The sequence below is a fragment of the Jaculus jaculus genome, chromosome 13 (genome assembly GCF_020740685.1).
Source record: "Jaculus jaculus isolate mJacJac1 chromosome 13, mJacJac1.mat.Y.cur, whole genome shotgun sequence".
Classification (NCBI taxonomy): domain Eukaryota; kingdom Metazoa; phylum Chordata; class Mammalia; order Rodentia; family Dipodidae; genus Jaculus; species Jaculus jaculus.
The window spans coordinates 80,438,229-80,459,759 of NC_059114.1; the positions used below are offsets into that span (position 1 = coordinate 80,438,229).

Genomic DNA, 21,531 nt, shown 5'->3' on the forward strand with positions numbered 1-21,531 from the left:
GTGGAAGGCTGGATAAATAATGCATTATGTTCAACAGCGGGTCGTGGTATTTGGAGTTTCAGAATTCTTTCATTCTGAGCAATCGCTAGAATGATTCCGGAGTGAGAGCAATCCGTCAAGCTCGTTCTTGTTTACCTTTGTTTGGAAATCAGTTTCGGAGATCACATTGTTGCTCTGAACTCTAACATCGTCTAGCATTACTTTGCATTCCATATGAATGGATTCGCTCTGTACTTATTCAGTCGCAGTTCATTGTACCATCAACGTAAAGAGAAATGACAGGCAGAAGACACATTCCTTGAAGCTGTCAGTGGTCACTAAGTATCTGCATAAATACAGGAGATTGACATTCATCGGAGGTAGGGTAGGTCTAATTCCTATATTCACATTTTATATCTGAGTCAGAAATACAAGGGGGGGGGTGGTAAACCGTAGGAGATTAAATGCCTGAAGTCATGAGTTGCAGCATTTATTGTCTGCTGCAATAAAATCCATATTTTATGTGGTGTTAAATTAATGCAGCATGTTGTGAGTCTAAATGAACATCCCAAACAAGTACCTGTGCATAACATTGGATGGGGAAAGGCAATAGTCTGGAAGTGTTTTCAAACCACCACAATAAAACCCTGCTATCTCTTGGTCATTAAAAGGGGGGATTGGTCTATGGGTACAGTCAAAGAAAAAGCATCATTTTGAAACTGACCTATCATCTTTTGCTTAAAAAGAAAAAAAAAAAAAAAAAGATCTATTTCCTATAATTGTGGCCCTTCATTCCAGTAAAAGGTTTTATTATCCAAAACTGCACATCCATTACTTCTCAGCTTTTGGAGATGATTTTTTTTTCTCTCTCTTGGAAGATCTATTTTAAAAATAATCTGCCCCTGTGACAACTGTCATACTTCAATGCATATGTTAGTAGACTTTCTCCCTCTACACCACCCCCCTCTCCCTTTCTTTAGAGCGTAGCTACAAGAGCTTCTCTGTGGTGAATAACACTTGGCAAGAGTGAGTGCGCTGATTTTTTTTTTTTTTTTTTTTTAGGGCTGGTATGGTGAGGATTTTTAATTAGTAGAACTTGCATGAAAACATGTCATTGAGAGAGCTGCATGTTCATTTTTAGTTAAAATGAGGAAAGGGAAGGAGAAGGTTGTATCCTAGAGAAATAGGTAAAGGCTAAGTTACACAGATAATGCACGTCACCCCTCATCCTCAGGGCAGTAAATGCGGCTCATATGTATTCACTGTACAATGCTTGGAGGTTGCACTGGCTTTTTTGGGGGGGAGGGGGAGTAGTGAATGGATTGGAAAGTGACAAATGTAAACAGCCCTGTCTGCGGCTGGGGGCACATCAATCCCCCCCCCCCCAAAGAAAAACACATTCTAAGAATGAAAATATAAAGAAAGGCTTCTTTCATCTGCCTTTACCTCTCTATCTCTGTCTTTTGGCTGTGCTTTTAAACTATGAGTCACTGTCTGCCTTCATTAAATCAGATACTTCTTTGGTTTCAAATACTTGCTGTTAACTAATTGACTTCCTTGGTGAATGCATATGCTTTCTTGACTCTGAAGAATAGAATTGTGCATAGACTCTGATGTTGGAGGATGGGAGCAGGGAAACAGGAAACAGCATGTAAACTGTCTGAGAACCTAGCTACTTACACATGTGGGAGGCTCGTGGTTATATTACCTGGTACCTGATGAAGGCTCCAGGTGGTGTACTTGGTCTTCATAAAAACCAGCTGTTTATTAATGAGCACAACTCTGTTCAGGCATCTGTTTAATCTTCCTGTTAGATTTTTTTTTCTTACATTAGGATATTCTTTGTATATCTTGTCTAGAACTATGACCATTTCTGGAATGTTACTAAGAGCGTTCATGTAATTTGAATTGGGTATCATTATTTTTTCCTGTTGAAGTTAGAATCTTTGAAACTGAAAATTATTAACTGCTGACATATGTGAGTCTTGATCAAAATACAAGGTGAAGTTTGTGACTTTTATTTCAATTCTCATTATTAAAAACACATATTGCTAAGATCAACTGTATGTTGTCTGGCAGATTTCTTGTTACATTACATGTTTCCTGTGTCTCTTAACCTACTTTGCAGCAAGGGAAGCTCTGTCCTCTTGGACTTTGTCATTTTATTCCAAATTGCTCCACGAGGCGGCAGCACAGGACTAGCCGTGTCTGGATGGTGCTGACTCAGCAGCAAACTGAGCCACATTTTTGTTAAATGTTGTTAAGAATCTTATTGATGCACAGTAAGCAATTCATACAAATCAGGGATGTAACTAAACTCCCTTTATTCTAGCCCTGGAGCTTCAAGGACATCAGTTTCTAGGTATTCTCATTCCTACTGTGAAAAATCACATCCTAACAAAATTGTCGCACTAAAAGTCTTTATAAAATAACTGAAAGTCTAAATAGAAAAATATGAAGAGTATTTATGACAATTATAAGTAATTGAATGTTAGTATTTTATCTCTTAGTTACAACTTGTGTTAACAACTCAATTTTTGATTAACCCATTGCTTAGGACAAGGGCTCATAGGAGTCAGTGTATTCACTACATTATATATCATAGCAATGACAAAAGTAGATGGAAGTGAAAAAACAGAAGTAGCACGAACGATCCTTTATATTAGATTTATACTCAGCAGTGTTGAAGTAACGCGTTGCTTTGACTAGCAGATACAGTAACTTAATGTAGTTTGGGGCAACAGACTTACAAGTTATTATGACTGTCATCGAAACTGAGAGTTAGAGTAGAAAACTCTTGTTTTTCTTTTAATGACACTTATTTAAGCCAATGAGTAGATATAGACAATTTCATTTTATCATATTTATAATGCACTGAAATATAAACAAAGACTGAGTCCTGAATTTATTTATTTATTTTCAATATGTCCTTTTGGTGTTTCCTTAAAGCATTTCTAGCATGTCCACAGGAAATTCTTAAATGCATATTTTGCTTTTACATCACTATATTCAATGTTGGAAACTATATTTTTTTTCATGATCACTAAGACATATTGTTATCTAAGACAACAATATCAGCTCCTTGTCACCTCTCTTTCCTTCCTTCTGACCCAATAATAGACACACCTCACTTGACATTTTCCCATGAGCCCTTGGGTCCGCCGGAGTGCGGCTGTGTTGTGGTCCCTCCCTGGAAGGGAGCCTAGAGCGCAGCCCATTCTGCTTTTGCTACCCCCTCTTGTCACCCCCATCCAGCCAGACCTGAAAGACACTCAATCAGAAGATTACATCGCTCACATCAAACTTGCAGATTTCTGGGAATTTGATATAGTTAACATGTCAGCATAGATCTGTTAAAATTAAGTGACAGGCTTAAAACATGAGCTCTTTGAAGAAAAAAAAAAAAACAACAACAAAAAAAAACTTTTGCTTCTCTATTATTATCAATGTAACTTCTCCCAGGAAGTAACTATGATTTATTTTAAGGTACTGATATTTTGTATTTGTTTTCTCTTTGTTGCAATGTTTGTGATGCATTGTTCTGTGTATTACTAAGGAAAATAATGTTAAGCATTAACTATGCTGGAAATAGACTTTTGAAAAAGGCAGTACTTAAAATTGAGTATGAGTGGGTAAAATAAAATCAAACCCTGCATCATTTAGGATGCAGCATGTCTTAGAAATAATGCCTGCCTGTGGGAGGTTCTTGGAATAATCACTGGCAGTAAAGATATTCATATCCTTAAAGAGTTTGTCAGTAACACTAAAGCGTTTTACCAAATCATGTGATTTCAATTTTCAATCTTTTTATTTATGCTTTTTAGAAAGCTGTCTTGCTTCCACACACTCTATATGCTGCAGCTATATAAATTAAAGTTAAATGACATTTCAGGCTTTGGGACAGAATTCAACAGTAGGCCCTAAGATATAATATAACATTGTCTCTCAACAGGAAATTCAACATTAAATGACATGTTTAAACACTTCAAAGTCTTGCTGATCCTTATAAACTTAGCAGAACATTCTCTCTCTCTCTCTCTCTCTCTCTCTCTCTCTCTCTCTCTCTCTCCCTCCCTCTTACCTCATTCCCTCCTCTTTCTTCTTTCCTTCTTTCACTTCCTCTCATTTATGATAATTAACAAAAGTTCATGTGCTTTCAGACATCATGATATGTGAAAGAATATTTCTGTAAATCTTGTGATTTTTATGGCTATATTCCAATATTTGCTATATTAGAGTCACTGCTCATCCTTTGCATGTTGGCATAAAGCGTACGACAGTTTGTTGACTTCAGCAAGCCCTTTAAAATGAAGCAGTGCTTGAAACCTGGGAGCTTCTGAGGCCTTGGATTTCGCCCCAGTGCAGATTCCTGCATGGGCAAGGAAAGCATGACGACTCAGCATTCGTTAAGGGATGCCTGCTGCAGATAATCAGAACCTTGACTGCATGGACATGAATTATTATACTCAGGGCATCAGTTATTGATTGTGAAGCTGTGCTGATTTACTGTAAGAGAAAATATTGAAGTGACTTGACAGAATTCTGATTTTAAAAATAAATCAAACACAAATTGCACACTTCCAGAAAGCAGTGTTCCATCAGACGTGTTGACTCTTCTCTGCTGAAGGAAACAAACGTGTCAGTTTATGACCTAAGAATGAAGCCTGCTGGGTGGAGAGAGAACTTCCCTCCGCCCCAGCATGGACTGAAGAACAACCATGAACCTCGGGTTCCAGTTGGGAAACTGGGGAAGGAACTTGAGTAACCACCTGGCCGTGTTGGCAAACTGAAAGAATGAGTAAGTCAATGTTTTAACTTGAGGGCTTCTGGTAATTTCCTCTAATGTTAAGCACAATGTGCATAAATATAAGAACCAAAATTAGAATTTGGTATAGTTATCTGAACAGATCAAAGGCAATCAACATATTTTCTTGGTTAATTGCAAAATTCTAGCTAAAATGTTCAAGCATAAAACTAGCACAAGCTATTACAATGAAACAAATTACTTTCCACTTGCTCCAGTAAAATCAAATAAAATGTTGGTTCTCATTATAGTTCTGGGATTCTGAAAAAGTAATTTAATGTATGCGTCTATGTTTAATTAATTACTTTAAAAATTTTTTTTGGTTTATTATTTATTTATTTGAGAGTGACAGACAGAGAAAGAGGGAGGGTGGGAGAGAGAGAGAGAGAGAGAGAGAGAGAGAGAGAGAGAGAGAGAGAGAGAGAGAGAGAATGGGCACACCAGGGCTTTCAGCCATTGAAAACGAACTCCAGATGCATGCACCCCCTTGTGCATCTGGCTAACATGGGTCCTGGGGAATCAAGCCTTGAACTGGGGTCCTTAGGCTTCACAGGCAAGCACTTAACTGCTAAGCCATCTCTACAGCCCAATTAATTACTTTTTCATTTTTAGTGAATCTGGTTCATGTGTGTGTGTTTATGGTATATGCATGCCTGTGGTCACGGGTGTGAGTAGAGGTGTGCACGTGCCATGGCTTGTTTGGCACTCAAGGGAAGCTTTTCTAGTGTTTGTCTTCATTGTCCATCTCATTTGAAGCAGGTTACTCATCGTTCAGTGTTGTCTACGCCAGGCTAGCTGGCCCATGAGCTTCCAGGAAATTCTCTTATCTCTGCCTCCTCTGCTCTCACTGACGCACTGAGATCACAGAACACACCACATATTCCAACCTTTGCCTGGGTTCTGGGATAGAAACTCATGCATGACACTTGTTCCCCAAGCACCTTATCCACTAAAGCATCTCTTCTTTATACATGAGCCATCTTCCCAGCCTGTTTCTATCAATCGTGAAGCACATCTTTAATTTAAATGAAGTACCATAAACTATTTCCAGGTACCTTGACTTCTAAAGATAAACAGTAATACGCTCATCATTGGATGGACTTGGAAATATTAGAACTAAGAAAGTTGAAGAGTTGTGTCTTTTATATAAATATTCAACCAAAATATTATTCCATTCATTATTTTACCTAAGGAACTTTCTTTGATGAATGGAAATATTGAAATTTTACTACCTATAACTCCATTGGTTTAAGACAATTGATAATAAAATTCAGAATATGAGTTCAATAGCTTTAGGGTTGCAGAGATGGCTTAGCAGTTAAGGCACTTGCTTACAAAGCCTAAGGGCCTAGGTTTGATTCCCCAGGACCTACATAAGCCAGATGCACAAGGTGGCACATGCATCTGGAGTTTCGTTTGCAATGACTGGAGGCCTTGGTGTGCCCATTCACTCTCCATCTCTCTCTCTTTCTCTCTCCTTCTCTTGCTCAAATAAATAAATAAGTATTTAAAAGTTTAATAGTTTTAAACCAACAGCATGGCCCTTATTTACCTTAGAAATGACATAGAGAAGAAACCATGGGTGAAATGAAGTGTAGGCCATCTTCTTTCATCCAAGTAGTAAACTCAGTGCACAGAAATTAAATATTAATTTAGATAAGTATAAAAAATCTTTTTTGCTTACGTTCTTTTTTGAAGTTCAGGTTTAAGATTACTCTTGTCCTATGGTTTTGAACTATAGTGAATCAAAGGAGTGAATTTTCAATTTGTGTAGTTTCCTGAGGAAAAACCACCACCAGCTTCCTAAATTCAAAACCTTTTTTCATCCACAGAGACACTTCCATGAGGGTTTCTTTTCTATTCCCACACCATCATGACTTCAGTCCTGAGTTAACAGATCGATTGAAAATTGAATCTTAAGCATAAACATCACCTCTGTTTCTTGGCTGTACATATCTTTCTGGGGAAGACAAACTGAGGCAGTTAACTGGCTGATTCACTGAGCAGCTCAGGTTGGCCTTGAACTTCAGAACTTCCTGTTTCTGCCTCCTGAATGCTGAGAATATAGGCCTACAGAGCATGCCTCATCAATTTTCTTTCTTTTTTTTTTTTAACTGCTCAATGATTAGTTAGGAATTTCTAGAGAAGTACTACACAATTATTTTTTTAAATTTATTGGCATGAAGTTCTCAAAGAAATATTTTTTTCAGGAAAAAAAAAAAAGAAAAAGAAAACTCCACTTTCTTCCATCAAGTCTTAGGAAAAGTCACAGGTAAAGGTACTTGGAAAAAGGAAGAGCGATCACATATGCATGTGTTTGGTATTGAGAACATAATTAAACACTCATAGGTACATGTGAAGAGCCCCTAAAATCTAAGTAAAATAACTTAATGATAGTGTTTGAAATTAAATACTGTCATAGCATTGCAATCTGAAATCTAGCCCAGTGGGTGTATGAAACCAGAGAACTTCAAGCCGTACTGTTGCTTTAGAACATTGATGTCCCTCCACTTCACAGGCCGAGGGTGCATCAAGCCTGTTTGTAAGTCCAAATAGGAAAAATAAACGAATGAGACAGGTCTCTTTCACTGAAGTGAATTACGGTTTTATATAAAAACCACTGCCGCTCCCAAACCTTTATGTGTATTTTTAGTTTTATAGAAAGCCTAACTACTAGAAGGCAAAGTGCACAGTCATTGATATACCTGCCATTCAATCTTTGCGCTCTTGTTTATTGCTGTTTTTTTTTTACTTCATTTTCTATTATAAATGTGTGTGTGTGTATGTATGTATATATATATATAAAATAACACTAAATTTTTCCTTACTTTCTCAGTTATTTAATTCATTCTTTGGGAGTGTAACTATGAGTCATTTTCTATCTCTCCTACCTGAACATATAATGATGACTCCATTATATGTTCTTTTGTCTCATTTAAGATAAGCATTTTCTAATTGATATTTATAGTGGAATATCTTATGGCATTTAATAGAAATGTTAGTAACTCTTTTTCTAAATGTAACATTTTTATGAAACAGTAGTAACATACGATAGCAAGACATTGACCCTCGTTCTTCATCTTATCCAGTTGTGTTCTCCTTTTCTTCCTTCTCTTCTCCCTCCAGAGAAGTCCAGGCTACAGGAGTGCTCCACTATTCCTGCCCCACCCCGTCTCCACTGCTGCCTACGTATACTACTAATTAAACTGCAACTTCTCCTCCTATCTCATTCACTCACCGAGCATTACTTAATCGCGCACCAAATGCCAGTGGTAGAGATACAAGAGTTGAGTAGAGAAAGCGATGGACAAATCCACTGGCAACTATGCCACCATGAGTTGTAGAATGAGCTGTCATGAGTTTCCCTCTTCCAGGTTTGGTCAGTGTGAGAAGGATAAGGACTAGTTACCACTAACATGCATAAGAGGGGGCTTCTAACTGTTCCCTTATAACTAAAGCTCATGATTGCATCCAAAACCATGTCACATCTTTCAAGAAAATGTCAGCCTGAGATGGCTGTTTGGCTGTTTGGGTGGCCTTGAATCCTGTGATGGAGCCCTCAGCGTGCGTTGTGGATTGGCGCTTCAGTAGGAGCAGGCCTCGGTCAGTGACCTGGGCCACACTTTAGATATACAGTAACCAACTTTTATAGCATGGACTTAAGGCATTGCATGGAATAAAACAAGGCTCTAATTTTAAGACTAATAGCACCCCTCGATCCCAAGGAAATGAACAGAAAAGGATGTCTTTGAAAGCAAAGTAGTCTCCAAATTTCCATCACTTCAGCTTGTTAGGAATAAGATCTTCCAACACACCCTGATATGAAAATTTACACTCCTCATTAAGCACCTGAGTGTCAAATGTAGTCACTGTGTAAAGAAATTTTCTCACAGAAGATTATAGAAAGTTTTTTTTTTTTTTTTTTTTTTTTTTTTAAGTAAGGAGACTACACAGTGGAAAGGCTGCAAGTCAAAAACATTAAGATTTTCTTTGTTAGACAGTGTAATGACCTTAACCTGAGTCCTCTCTTATGGAACTTTAATGGACGAAAGCCTGAGTCATGGCACCAGCCTGTCTGGGCTAAAATTCTAGCCACGCCACTTACCATATGTTCAATATTTAATGTCACTGGTAGTTTTGGGGTAATAAATGGGATTAATAATTGTTCTTTCATAATTGGACAATTTTCATTATTAGTAGAAAAAATTGCTATAAAATTTAAAAATCTCCAAAACATTACCTCACATAATCCATGTTGTAGTACTGACCCTTAATTGTGATTATTTTTTATATTGTTATATGTTAATATTATTAATAGTAATGGTGCAATTATTTTATATACAAGTGACATAAGGTTTTCATTGACTTTTACTTTGTTACCGTAGCAGATTATGTAGTGTGTTATGACTTTCATTTAAACTTATTTTAATTTACATCAGGAAATAATTTTATTATACTTGATCTGAACCTAGAATTTTTTTTGGGGGGGTATGTACGTATAAATGTGTGTGTTTGTGTATGATAGGTGTGTGTGTGTGTGTGTGTGTGTGTGTGTGTGTGTGTGTGTATGTGTCTTCACTGAGCACATTTGCAGGTCAATGGACAAAATCCAGGTACTCCTGTTCTCCTCCCATCTTATTTTGAGACGGGTCTCTCTTCTTTTGCTATGGTTGCTTGTAAGCTTCTGTAGTCTCCTTGCTCTCCCTCCCATTTTCTCTAGACATGTTGGCATTACAGATGTTACGTGGGTGTTGAGAAGGGTTGAACTTGGGTTGGTAGGCTTGCAACCATGTGCTTTTTTTTATATAATATATTTTATTTATTTATTTGAGAGAGAGAGGGAGAAAGAGGGAGAGAGGGAGAGAATGCAAATGAACCCCAGACACACGCACCCCCTTGTGCATCTGGCTTATGTGTGTCCTGGAAAATCGAACTGGGATCCTTTGGCTTTTCAGGCAAATGCCTTAACCACTAAGCCATCTTCCCCCCCCCCCCCAAGTGCCTTTTAATGGTTAAACCATCTCCCAAGTCCTAATTCTTTTTTTTTTTAATTTTTCGTTCATTTTTATTTATTTATTTGAGAGTGACAAACAGAGAGAGAAAGACAGATAGATAGATAGAGAGATAATGGGCAAGCCAGGGCCTCCAGCCACTGCAAATGAACTCCAGACGCGTGCGCCCCCTTGTGCATCTGGCTAACGTGCGTCCTGGGGAAATCGAGCCTTGAACTGGGGTCCTTAGGCTTCGCAGGCAAGTGCTTAACTGCTAAGCCATCTCTCCAGCCCATAACCTCTTTTAAAAAAAAATTAAGTGTTTTTATTTCTTTATTTGAGAGAGGAAGGAAACATGAGTGCATCAGGGCTTCTGTTCTTGCAAACAGATTCCAGACACATGTGCCACTTTGTGCATTTGGCTTTACATGGGTACTTGGGAATCAAACATGAGCCATCGGTCTTTGCAAGCAAGTGCCTTTAACCACTGAGAAATCTCTTCGGCCCATGTTTAATTCTTAACAGACTCTTTTTGTCTCTGAGAAGATAACACTAAGCAATCTGTCCAGCCCCCAAGTCCCAATTCTTGATATTTTAAACCAGTTACTCTTACAACATCAACATCAAATTTGTCATTCTAATTTTATTTCTGGAAAAAAAAATGAGTTTGAACTGTAAAATTTCCAAGGACATAGTCTATTAATCTGTTATTGCCTTTGGAAAGATACCATGTAATATTTTATTATACCTGGAAATTACTTCTATATTTAAGTGATAAATATATTCATTCCCTAATGATTGTAAAATGTCAGACACATAAAGAGTCGAATGTAACCCGAAAGCTTAAATTGCATTCTTACTTGGTCATCGCATCATCCAGGACATTGACAGGTATGAGTTTTGAAAATGCTGTGAAGGACTTGAAACAGGCCTGGAGGAGGGAGGATGCTTAGGAAAGAAGGACACGAACAGTTGTGAGCTGGGTAAGCCACATAAACTCAGCCAGGTGAAACAGGAGCCGTTTCTGAATGTGCCCCAGCAAAGCCTTCTCTCCTGCGTTCTCCTTGAGGTCAGAGGAATGAGAATTACAACCAGTGATGAGTGAAGGGGGTGCTCTACAGGAATAATCCCATTAAAGTTTTGATAGGTATAAATCTCCAGAATAATTGTGCAGACTAGCTTACAGGCTGAAAGGTCAGCAGGCTACCGATTCCCTAGACTAGGTATCTGAAGCTGTCTAATGGAGACACAGAACCTGCTAAAAAATGTGAGAAATTTAACAGGCTTTATTTAGATAAGTCACTCTTTTCACTCTTCACATTCAAGGTGATGTGAAGTTCAGTTTAAAACCATTGTTGCTGGCTTTTTCATTTATTGAATCTATATGATAGCTTAAAAAAGCACATAGGATTTCTGTGGCTTCACAAACAGGCAAAAGCAATGAAATTGAAAACATACATTCTTATGGGAGTATAAGTCACTGAAAATTCATTTTCCTAATCAGAATTCTGTCAGTTTTACCTAAGTCTCAGAGAAAAAGTACTTTATTATTATTATTATTATTATTACAAGCTCTGTTATTTTGAGCTGGATGTGATAGCCTGTACCTCAAGTCTCAGGACTCAAGAGGCTGAGTCAGGGGCAGTGATAATTAATTTCAAGACTGCTCTGGGATATGAAGTTCCAGTCCAGCTTGGGTTTCTTGTATAAAAAAAACAAACAAAAAACCAAACTACAACAAGAAGAAATTTCATACAATTAATTGTGACATTTTATTTTACTTACAAATCTGTAATGACGAGGAAGGCCTTAGACATGCCTCACCTAGCTGGTAGTTGAAATTTAGTGAGGATCCTAAAGATGAATCTCAACTTGTTGTTACAGCTGTTTTTACATTTATTATCTAATTTTATATTTTCTCTTTAATCAAGGTCAGTCTGTTTTATCATCTTTATTTAATTCTGTGCCTGTTTAGTGGCATTTTCTCCCACAACTTTACTATACTTGGCAAATGATGCAGTGTTATAGTTGATTAATCAAGAAGGCCACTTTAAAGTATTATATGCATTTTAACTTTAATGCACTAGATTATCTAAGTATACTTAATTACTAAGGTCTCCTAAAGGCTAAAGAATTCGGCATGCTTTCTCATTAGTTCCAAAACATTTTAATCATGCTAGAGACCAAGTTCATTAACTTGCATTTATTTTCCTTTTATTTAATTGGAAATAAAATAAGAATAAAATTCTGAAATAATAATGGAGAAATTGAACTCTAGAAAACAAATGTAATTGAATTATCAATTATGCAAAATCCTAAAATTCCTTAAAATTTTTTCAAGGTAGGATCTCCCTCTAGCCTAGGATCTGGAATTTACTACGTAGTCTCAGAGTGACCCGAAGTCACAGTGATCCTCCTACCTCTGCCTCCCAAGTGCTGGGACTAAAGTCATGTGCCTGGCTTGCAATTTTTTTTAAAGGTTTTTCAACCATTTGCTGTGTTGCTTTGAGCGACTGGAGTTAAAAAAAAAGACATAAATTAGTCATCACAAATTTATAAGAAGTTTGACCTGAATTTATTTACATTTTTTGAAGTATTGGCCCATTTATAAGATAAATTGCTATTAATACTGCTGGCAAATTTCCACTGACTGCCCCAGTATAAATAACATATTTTGGTGTTTGGAGCCACCTAGTGGAAATTTCTTGGTCATTAGAGCATGTTCCCAGGTTTGTTTTCCCAGTCAAAGTTACTTAAACTTCTAAAAAAGATGGATATTTATTTACATTGAGAGACAGAAAAAGTCATTACACATGAGTCATAGGTAAGTTTCACTTTTATGTCTATATAATTTAACAAATGTTCTACAAAAATATGAAGCATTTTAAATAAACTTTAGTTGCAATATTTTTAAATTAATTTTACTGTGCAGCTAGAATGAAACATATATGGACTCCTTAAATATTTACATTTTTTAGGCAAATGTTTGGTCCAAAAATCCACAGATTTTCAGCCCAAAGAAAGCAGAGGCTACATTATGATTATTACTGTGTTTTGGAAAACTTTACGGCAAAAAAAAAAAAAAAAATCCCTGATGTTAATAAACCTTGGCTCCCTGCTATGTCAAAGAGAGAAATATGTGTCATTTTGTATCTAGCAAATACTTAAAGCAATTTACATTTACTAAGCATTATGTCTATAGTAACTAAATAACAACTTTTACTATCCTCCCTTAACGGGACTACGACTGTAGTTCTTGCTTTGGGAAGTTTCAAGGATCTATTTTATTTAAAACGATAAAATTGCATTCTAAAAGCGTTTCAGATTGTTTTCCAAGTCAAAGTGGCTATTTAAACTTCTAAAACAGATGGATATTTATTTACATTGAGAGACAGATAACGTCATTAAATATGAGTCATAGGTACATTTAGAACAATCATTGGTTGTTTCCAAGGCACTTTATTATCTGAGAGTGGGATACACTGGGCTTTCTGTTCACGTTGCTCATAGCGGTACATGGGCAACGCAGGTCACTCATCCGCACGTCCGCCCATAGTTACCGTGATGCCTATAGTGACCTCAGTCTAGACACTCTTTTCTGACACCCTGAGCATCATCAACATCAGCAAAGCCCCAGGGCAGCTGAGCTTCCAGGACCTGCACGGGCTAACTGAGTCACGCTCAGCTCTGGGTCGCCCCCTCTTGGCTGCACCAGAATAACTTGATGAAATTGGTTTAACTAAGGGAATAGTGCTCAATGGGAAGGAAAGATGGTTGCCTAGCATTCTAGAAACTTCTTACGGCCACCTCTTCGTGTTGTATGCATGCATTTTCCATTGCTGTGTAAGGTATGTTCTCTCTCCACAGACATAGGCAGGTGGCCAGAGCATTTCATGGCACATGATCGGCCTAGCCAGGAGAAGAAAACACAGGTTACTGCGTTCCCCGTGAAGCCACAAGCTTTCTATCAGCAAAACCGTGTCTCTTCTAAATGATTTTACTACTGATTTGCCTTTAGTTTCAAGACTGCTAGGAATTTTCAATGCAATGGCTTAGTTCATGTATATTTTCAAATGAATATATAAAGTATTTATTTGAACTCCAAAACCATCACAAAAATAAAATGCTGCATTTACGGGTGCAGAGATGTTAAAAATTCAGTTGCAATCTTTTGGCAAAGTCATACTTACTAACGCCATATTTTTTTTTTTCTGAATGAATAATTGGGTAATTACAAATCATACAGGAAAGACATTCATTTCTTTGAATAAGCAAACATTAAAAACCCTTAAAGAACTCGACAGATATTTCTACCTTTAGCTTTTTATTGTTCTAAAATGCTACATAATTAGTTATTCTAGTTAATTACTCTCGGTAGTAAAGGAAATTTTCCTTTTTAGTCACATTTCTGGGAATATTACTTAAACTCTTACCTTTTGCTAGCAGTGCATTGATCATCATGCTGAACTCCACTGTGTGTGTGTGTGTGTGTGTGTGTGTGTGTGTGTGTGTGAACATGTATGCCACTCAGCAGAGGATAGCATCAGACGTGAGACCTTGCCTCCCACCACTTTTGAAAAGGACTTCTTGTTTGCCCTCTTTTTCGTCCCTGTTTTCCTGTATAGCTGGCCCAGAGCTTCTCGGAAGTTCTCCTGCCTCCACTTCGATTCTCGCTGTAGGCACACAGAGATTACAAATGCCCAACCCAGCACCTAGTGTTGATGAGGCGCCTGGGTGACTAAGCTCAGGTACTTGCCCCTGTGCAGTGCACGCCTTATCCACTGGGATACATCCCCAGCACTCGAACTCCTTTTCACTATAATCATTTAACACATCGTTTAAAATCCACTTCTACTAGAAAGAATGCTATTTTTCTCTTGAATCCAAGTCCACACTATATATGATGCTCTGATTATATCCTTCCTTTACAATTTAGGCAACTTTAGAGTTTTCATATATTACGCATTATAAAGTTCACTAGGGGCATGGGAAATGGATATTGGTGAGATAGTATTCCTTCCTGGTGCCATGGAAAGATGGGAGAGAGTAATGTGTTTTAAAGGAACCGCAGTGTAAGGTACTTAGACATGAGTGTGAAGATACGAAGGAAGCTCCAGAGGAATGTGGAGGCGGTAATGAGACATAGCAGAGCAGAATCACAGAAAGTGGAAACGTCCTGCACAGGACGCTAAATGAAATAGCAGTGAGACAAAAGCCATGGCATCCTGTAAACTTCATGAAATCCTGGCCGGCTTTCCTCTTTCTCCCTCCAAGCCTACTAAAATAAGTTTTACTCAATTTATTTATTTCTGTAATATTTTCACATACACAGAGAGTTTAATTTTTTTTCATTTTATCTATTTGAAAGAGATAAGAGGGAGGGAATTATTGGGGTCACCAGGGCCTCCTGCCTCTACAAATAAAGTACAGATGCATGTGCCACTTTGTGCATTTGGCTTTATTGTGGGTACTGGTGCATCAAACTCAGACTGTCAAGCTTTGCAAGCAAGTGCCTTTAACCGCTGAACCTTGTCATGAGCCCTCAAACGTATTACTATGTAACAGACAAGATGTTAGAGATACCATGTTCGTACTTTCTGACCCCAAATGATTTATGGCATTACCCAGGAGATAATGGAAATATAAGTTAAAACACGAACTGAACTTAAAACAACTTGATACACACAGGGTTTTAGAACAGTTAGTGGTAAAACCCTATGTTGAGACCTACGGAAGCGTCCTTGAGCGATGGAGACAAGCAAGTCTTGAGTGTGTAGGGATGCTCCTCACGTGCACCAGGAATCCTTCCTCCTTCTCCACCCACTTTGACCTCGAGTCACCCCACAGAGGCCTGAACTGCTCACAGTGCAGAGGCATGGATGGATATCCAGTGTCCTCAGTGCGTGGGAATCTTGGCAAGTGCATTGAAGTTAGCCAAACCACAGTCCAAGAGATGGGGTAGATGTATGGCTACATTCTAACCATTCCATGGCGATTATGGGAAGCTCTTCTTGTACGAGAAGCAGCAAAGGATTTGGTGATTATAAGTGCCTAGTGTAAAATGCTAGCGTTTTGCTGTTTAGTGGGTAAAAGTCAAGTACCTTCAAATAATCTGATGTAATTCTTTCTTTCAAATCATTGTAGGCTTTTTAGTCATTTTGTAATACAGAATACAGGAAGATAGTTCAGTTTTTAGTTCTTGGAGAATTTTTCTTTTATTTATTTCATTTTATCTGTTCATTTGTTCATTTATTTATTTATGCCTCATGTCATCCAGGCCGGTCTCAAAATCGACAGGTGCTGGTGGCTGACACTGAACTTGAGATTCCTCTGTCTCAGTGTTCATGGCATAAGCCAGCAAGCTTCTTTCTTCAGTGCGGTGCTGGGAAGAGACCCAGGGGCTTCGCTCATGCTAGGCAAGTGCTCTACCAACATTTTCCCTCCACTTTTAATTTCTTCACGTTGCTGATTTTGGCGGCTCTGTCTGTTCTAACGTGTACCTGATTTCAGTAGGCCTTGAATGCTACCTCCTCCCTACGACTTTCTTCCAGTCTCCAGCTAAAGTGACTCTCTAGCTTTAGAAAATTCCTGTTAATCCATTCCTCCTTACCATGAGTCATTATGTGTCTCTTGGATGTTTTTGTCTAGTACTTCTCCTTTATGAATGCTACTTCTCCATTAATACCAGGGCCATTCTGGTTTTCACCTACAACTCTCTCCCTCAGTTCACTCTGTCCACACGTCAGCGAATCGGGGATAAGAAGACACGTATGGGTATGTCACAGTCCACAGGTAGATATGCTGCCACGGAGGAGCTGAAGGAGTAAGTGACTCTGGGAGGACACAAAAGGTATCTCTTTGTGACTGTTGCTCCGCTGGACAGTTTCTTTTTCTGTTTTTGGAACCTCAAGCATTTTAAAATAACAGACACTCTTAAGCTTGTCTTTGGTATTTCTTTTCTCAACCTGATGACTTTGCTTTTTATTTATTTCTTGAGATCTTCTTTGCTCAGCCGGCCACAGCCTAGAACTCTAGCTTTTGGTATATGGTTTGCCTGTACATGTTTCAACATTCATAGTGGGAAATCTGAATGTACATAATAGATAACAGTTAGACCCAGAAGATCCTGAGATTTTTTTTTTTTAATGTGTGAATCCAAAACCAAAAAAATAAAAATTAAAGGAAATATATTTTTTTAATTTAAAAAGGGAAAATTTCCACAATATATTTAAAATGGCCATGTTCATTTGTTGAAGCCGATTCGTTGTACATGACTCATTTCTGATACAGCTTGAGTTTTGTTATATATAGCCACTTACTGTTCTTCCCTGCCCATTCTATCCTCTGATTTACAAAGATGAATGGTGTACAAAAAGTAAGAGAAATGTCTTGAGGAATTAAAATAGTGCACAGAATTTTCAGTGCTTTATAAATACAATAACTATAACAAGCTAACTAGTCACTTGTCCAAAATAAAGCAAGAGGAAGTAAAAATTTAGGAAAGGGTTTTAATTCACTTGGTATTTTGGGAAGACAAAGGAGAGTAAAATATTGCAGCCCATCTGCCCAGCGCTGACGTGAACCGTAGGTTTGAACGGAAGGACTGAGAGTTAAGGGTAACAACATTTGTGGCAAGGTTTGTTCTGGTTGCCCATGGTCTCAGCTCTGGTTTTGCATGGTTGTGAGAAGTCCTTATGGCTTGAGGGGACAAGTGAATTCCCAAGAGATGTTTGTTTCTTTTTAGGGGTGATCTTCTCATGGAGTGATCTGTTTGTGAGTGAGTCTTTATTGGCCCTGAAATTCAGCATGATTGCAGGTTTAATGAGGTTCTAGAAGATGCTTCATCTACCCTTACCTGTGTGCTTTAAGCTTTGTAAGGGATGAGAGAGCTTAGCTTTCACAACTGTTTAGACAGTCAGCCCCTGCCAATGTGCAGAGTTAAGGAGGAGTGTGACACACAGTTTTAAGATGAATGAGATGGAAAGTGGAAGCAGGCCTATCAAATGTTTAGCATACTTTCCAGTACCTTGTACCCACAAGTGAAGCATCAGTGACCCCCCTTTTTTGTATAAACAATTGCCAAGAACTTGTTATAAAGTAAGAACTATGGTCATTTTTATGTCAGAAGACTGAGGTAATGAAATGAATAGTGTTTTTAGTAGATCTCACTGTGGAAGGTGTTTACATGTTATGCAAGAGACAAGTATTTGAGAATTTGTATAACTGCCAGGAAAGGAATAGATGTGGGGATTTGTTTATTTCTTAAGAAACCCAGCTGGATTCATGTTGCATGAACTACATTTGTGAAGATACTTTCATTCCAGGTTAAAGAATTCCGATAGTGTTGGGAGAATTTCCTTATAGAGATGTGAATAAATCAAAGACATACTAGTGAAACAATTTTATCTGCGTCCAGCTCGGTGAACCAATGAGTCTATTGGGGTTTCTTATAGGAGCATGCCTCTGAGGGGAGGAAGTCTCAAATGCACCAGAATGCCTGAGAAAACAATCCTCACATCGGTAAGGACTCTTGAAAGCTACATCCCCGGAGCTCCCCCCTCAACTTACAAGCAGCTCTAGCTGGGGTCTCTTGTCTCCAAAAGTTGTTTCCTGATTTTTCATGTCCTTGGGGAGACCTTGCTTATTTTATAACTTTCTAACCTGTGTTTGTCTTTTAAGTTTCTTTGGCTTTATGAGTGATGTAAACTTCTTTCCTCAGTTAGGGAGGAAATGTTTCAATTCAGAGGAGATAGGTACGTAGCAGACATGATGAAAATTTTCATAGCACAGGTACCATTTTATTATTTATTTATTTATTTGCAAGCATAAAGGGAGAAATAGAAGAGAGAGAGAAAGAGAGAGACAGAGAGAGAATGGGCACGCCAGGGCCTCTAGCCATTGCAAATGAACTCCAGATGTATATATGCCCTTTGTACGTCTGGCTTACCTGGGTCCTTGGCTTCACAGGCAAATCCGTTAACCACTAAGTCATTCCCACCCCCCACCCCATAGGCACCATTTTAAAAGAATTTAAGGAAAAAAAGGAAAGAGCAGTCAAAGGAAGCTAGGCCCAGGAGCAGACAACTATGGTCTCAGAACTCGGGAGACAGAAACAGAAGAGCCCGAGTTTGAGATCGGGTGGGACACTATAGTGAGGGCCCATTTAAAATAAAAAAAATGAAGCTGGGCATGGTGGCGCACACCTTTAATCCCAGCCCTGGGGAGGGAGAGGTAGGAGGATCACCATGACTTCGAGGCCACCCTGAGAATCCATAGTGAATTCCAGGTCAGCCAGAACTAGAGTGAGACCCTACCTCAAAAACAAACAAACACACAAAAATAATAGTAATAATAATAATAAAATGAAACAAAGGATCCCTCCCTCCAAATAACAGTCTGAACAAGAAAGAGCGTCTCAAAGGGAAAGCTAAGGTAATAAAAAAAAAATAAATAAACCATTAATATTTGGTATTTTGTATGCATGGATTAGTAATGCATTTTCCTGTTCAATCAAAAGCCAGTATTTTTCTGCAGTAATTCACATGCGGCAAAAAGGAAGGTGTAGTAATGAATGATATAAGTCTGCTTCTCTTCCTACTGTCTACCCTAGTATCTTCTCATCCACTTGGAACCCAGTTCCTCTTGGTTTGGTTACTATCACCCTCCTTCACTGAGAACCACAGTTCTGTAGTCTGCATACTTGGGTGATGTTCTAGCTTTCCAATCCTGTAAAAATACTTATGGTCCCACACTTGAATTAGCACCTCTGGTGCATCATTATGTGTTGTTAAGTCTTACTTCACTTACAGGCTTATGTTTGAACATGGCCTATTTATTTCATGATATTTCTTTTTTTTTTAAATCTTCTTTTAAATACATTTCTAATCACTGGCCAAATGTTAAATAGAACTTATGTATAAAATTGTTCTTCCTTTGTTTTTTATTCCTTTCTTTTCTATACCATGTTATGCCAGTCAAACTTTTCCACATTTCGCAATGAAAGCTTGGACAATATCAACATTTTAAATTGGAGTGTGTGTGCATGTGCATGCCTATCATGGTACACGTGTGGCAGTCAGAGGACAGGATTTGAACCTATCTTCCTACCTCATTTTAGTAGACTCTCAATAGTTGACCCCACGCACAAGCTTCCTGAAAATTCTCTTGTCTGTCTCCCCTCACTACATGAGCTTTGGGATCATAGAAGCCTGCCACGACTTTTGATTTAATGTGGTATATTAGTCTGCGTTCTGTAGAGAAGTGGAACTGATGGAACAATTATGTGTTATGCAGGACAGTCATGTTACATGACATGCACTGGGAAGTACATCAATAGCTGTCCCCAGGCTGGATACTCAGAGCTCTAAGGCTGGATGCCCCACAGTCCCAATCTGGCACTGCAGGCTTCAAGCATTCCTGGTGAGCTGCTGATCGTCAGTCCATGTTGACGATACTGGGTTCTGATGTTCATAGAGAATGGCAGCTACAGCCCACACCAGCAAGTAGTAAAAGGCCCGGTCCTGGTGTTTATTTATAGATAGGCTGCCACTAGAAGGAAGGACTGACAACCCTGGAAGGAGGTCTTCCTTCCTCTGCTAACCCTTCTTGGAAATACCCTTACAGAACTGCCCCAGAGGTGTGTCTCTTACCTGACTCGTAATCTGATCAAGTTGATGACAGGTTTTAGTGGTTGCCCAGGGATTGGGGAGTGAAGCTCCAGTACTTAGAGTTAAAAATCACATGCTTTGTTCACGGAGATCCAATTCAATATTGGCTTTTAAAATGAACTTTACTGTGAATGGAGATGATACATGTGCATATAATTTGCAAATGTGTGCCATACATTCCATACCCAATATAATTAAAGCTCCCATGCTTTTATTAGTATAAATTATATGCAGGTGTTAATTCGGTTACTGAGAAGACTTAAGCAATGATTATTTATTGATAATATAATGATAGCTATCACTTGAAAACTTTCTTTATGCTAGAATTTGTGTTGAGAGGAATGTCTTTTCATCCCCATAGAGGAGGAGAGTGATATCATTATCCCTGTGTTTTAAATGGGGGAGCTGAGGAGCAGAGAAGTTAGATCACATTCACAAATCAGAAAGCTATTATTGTGTGGCAAACCCAGATAGAACTCTCATATTGTGATCCATGCTTCCGCCTTCTTAATCTCATTTCTATATCTAATGTTCATGTTAGTATTGCTGAAAGGAAAAATAATTGATCAAGTTTTTCCCACCCTTTCTTTCTTTACCTTTCTTTCTTTTATTTGTGTGTAAAATTTTAGTTATTTGGGGACTTAGTTGACTTTTTTTTCAGTAAGAGAAAATTAGCCTAAAATTAAGCAGAATTTAAAGGTACAGGAAACGTAGCATGCTTTAAAAAATTTTGCACTGGGCAGTCAGAATGTATGAACAATAAAAAAATGAGAGGACAAGTACTGTAAGGTAACAAAGATTCATAACATCATCAGATTAAACAGTGGCCATGCAACCCTTGGTAAACTTCATGTCATTCTCCTAGCATTGCAGAGAAGCTTTTATTTCTTTATGTACTCAAGTGAACAAATGACACATATACTAACTTTTACTTTTTTTGAAAGAATATAGAATATTTTTAAGTTATAAAAAGCAAAATAATTATTATGACATTGTAAAAGGGCAACAAATACATGTGTCTACAGGTGGAATTATCATCAAAGTGTGATCAATCTTTTAGGTAATCTATATGCAGAGCTTGGGAGTACAC

General features: G+C 38.1%; 1 protein-coding gene across 1 annotated transcript in view; it reads left to right on the plus strand.

The window, feature by feature from the left end:
- LOC101605580 (cadherin-10) overlaps positions 1–21,531 on the plus strand; it is a 183,533-nt gene that overhangs the window by 521 nt on the left and 161,481 nt on the right. The window lies entirely within an intron of this gene.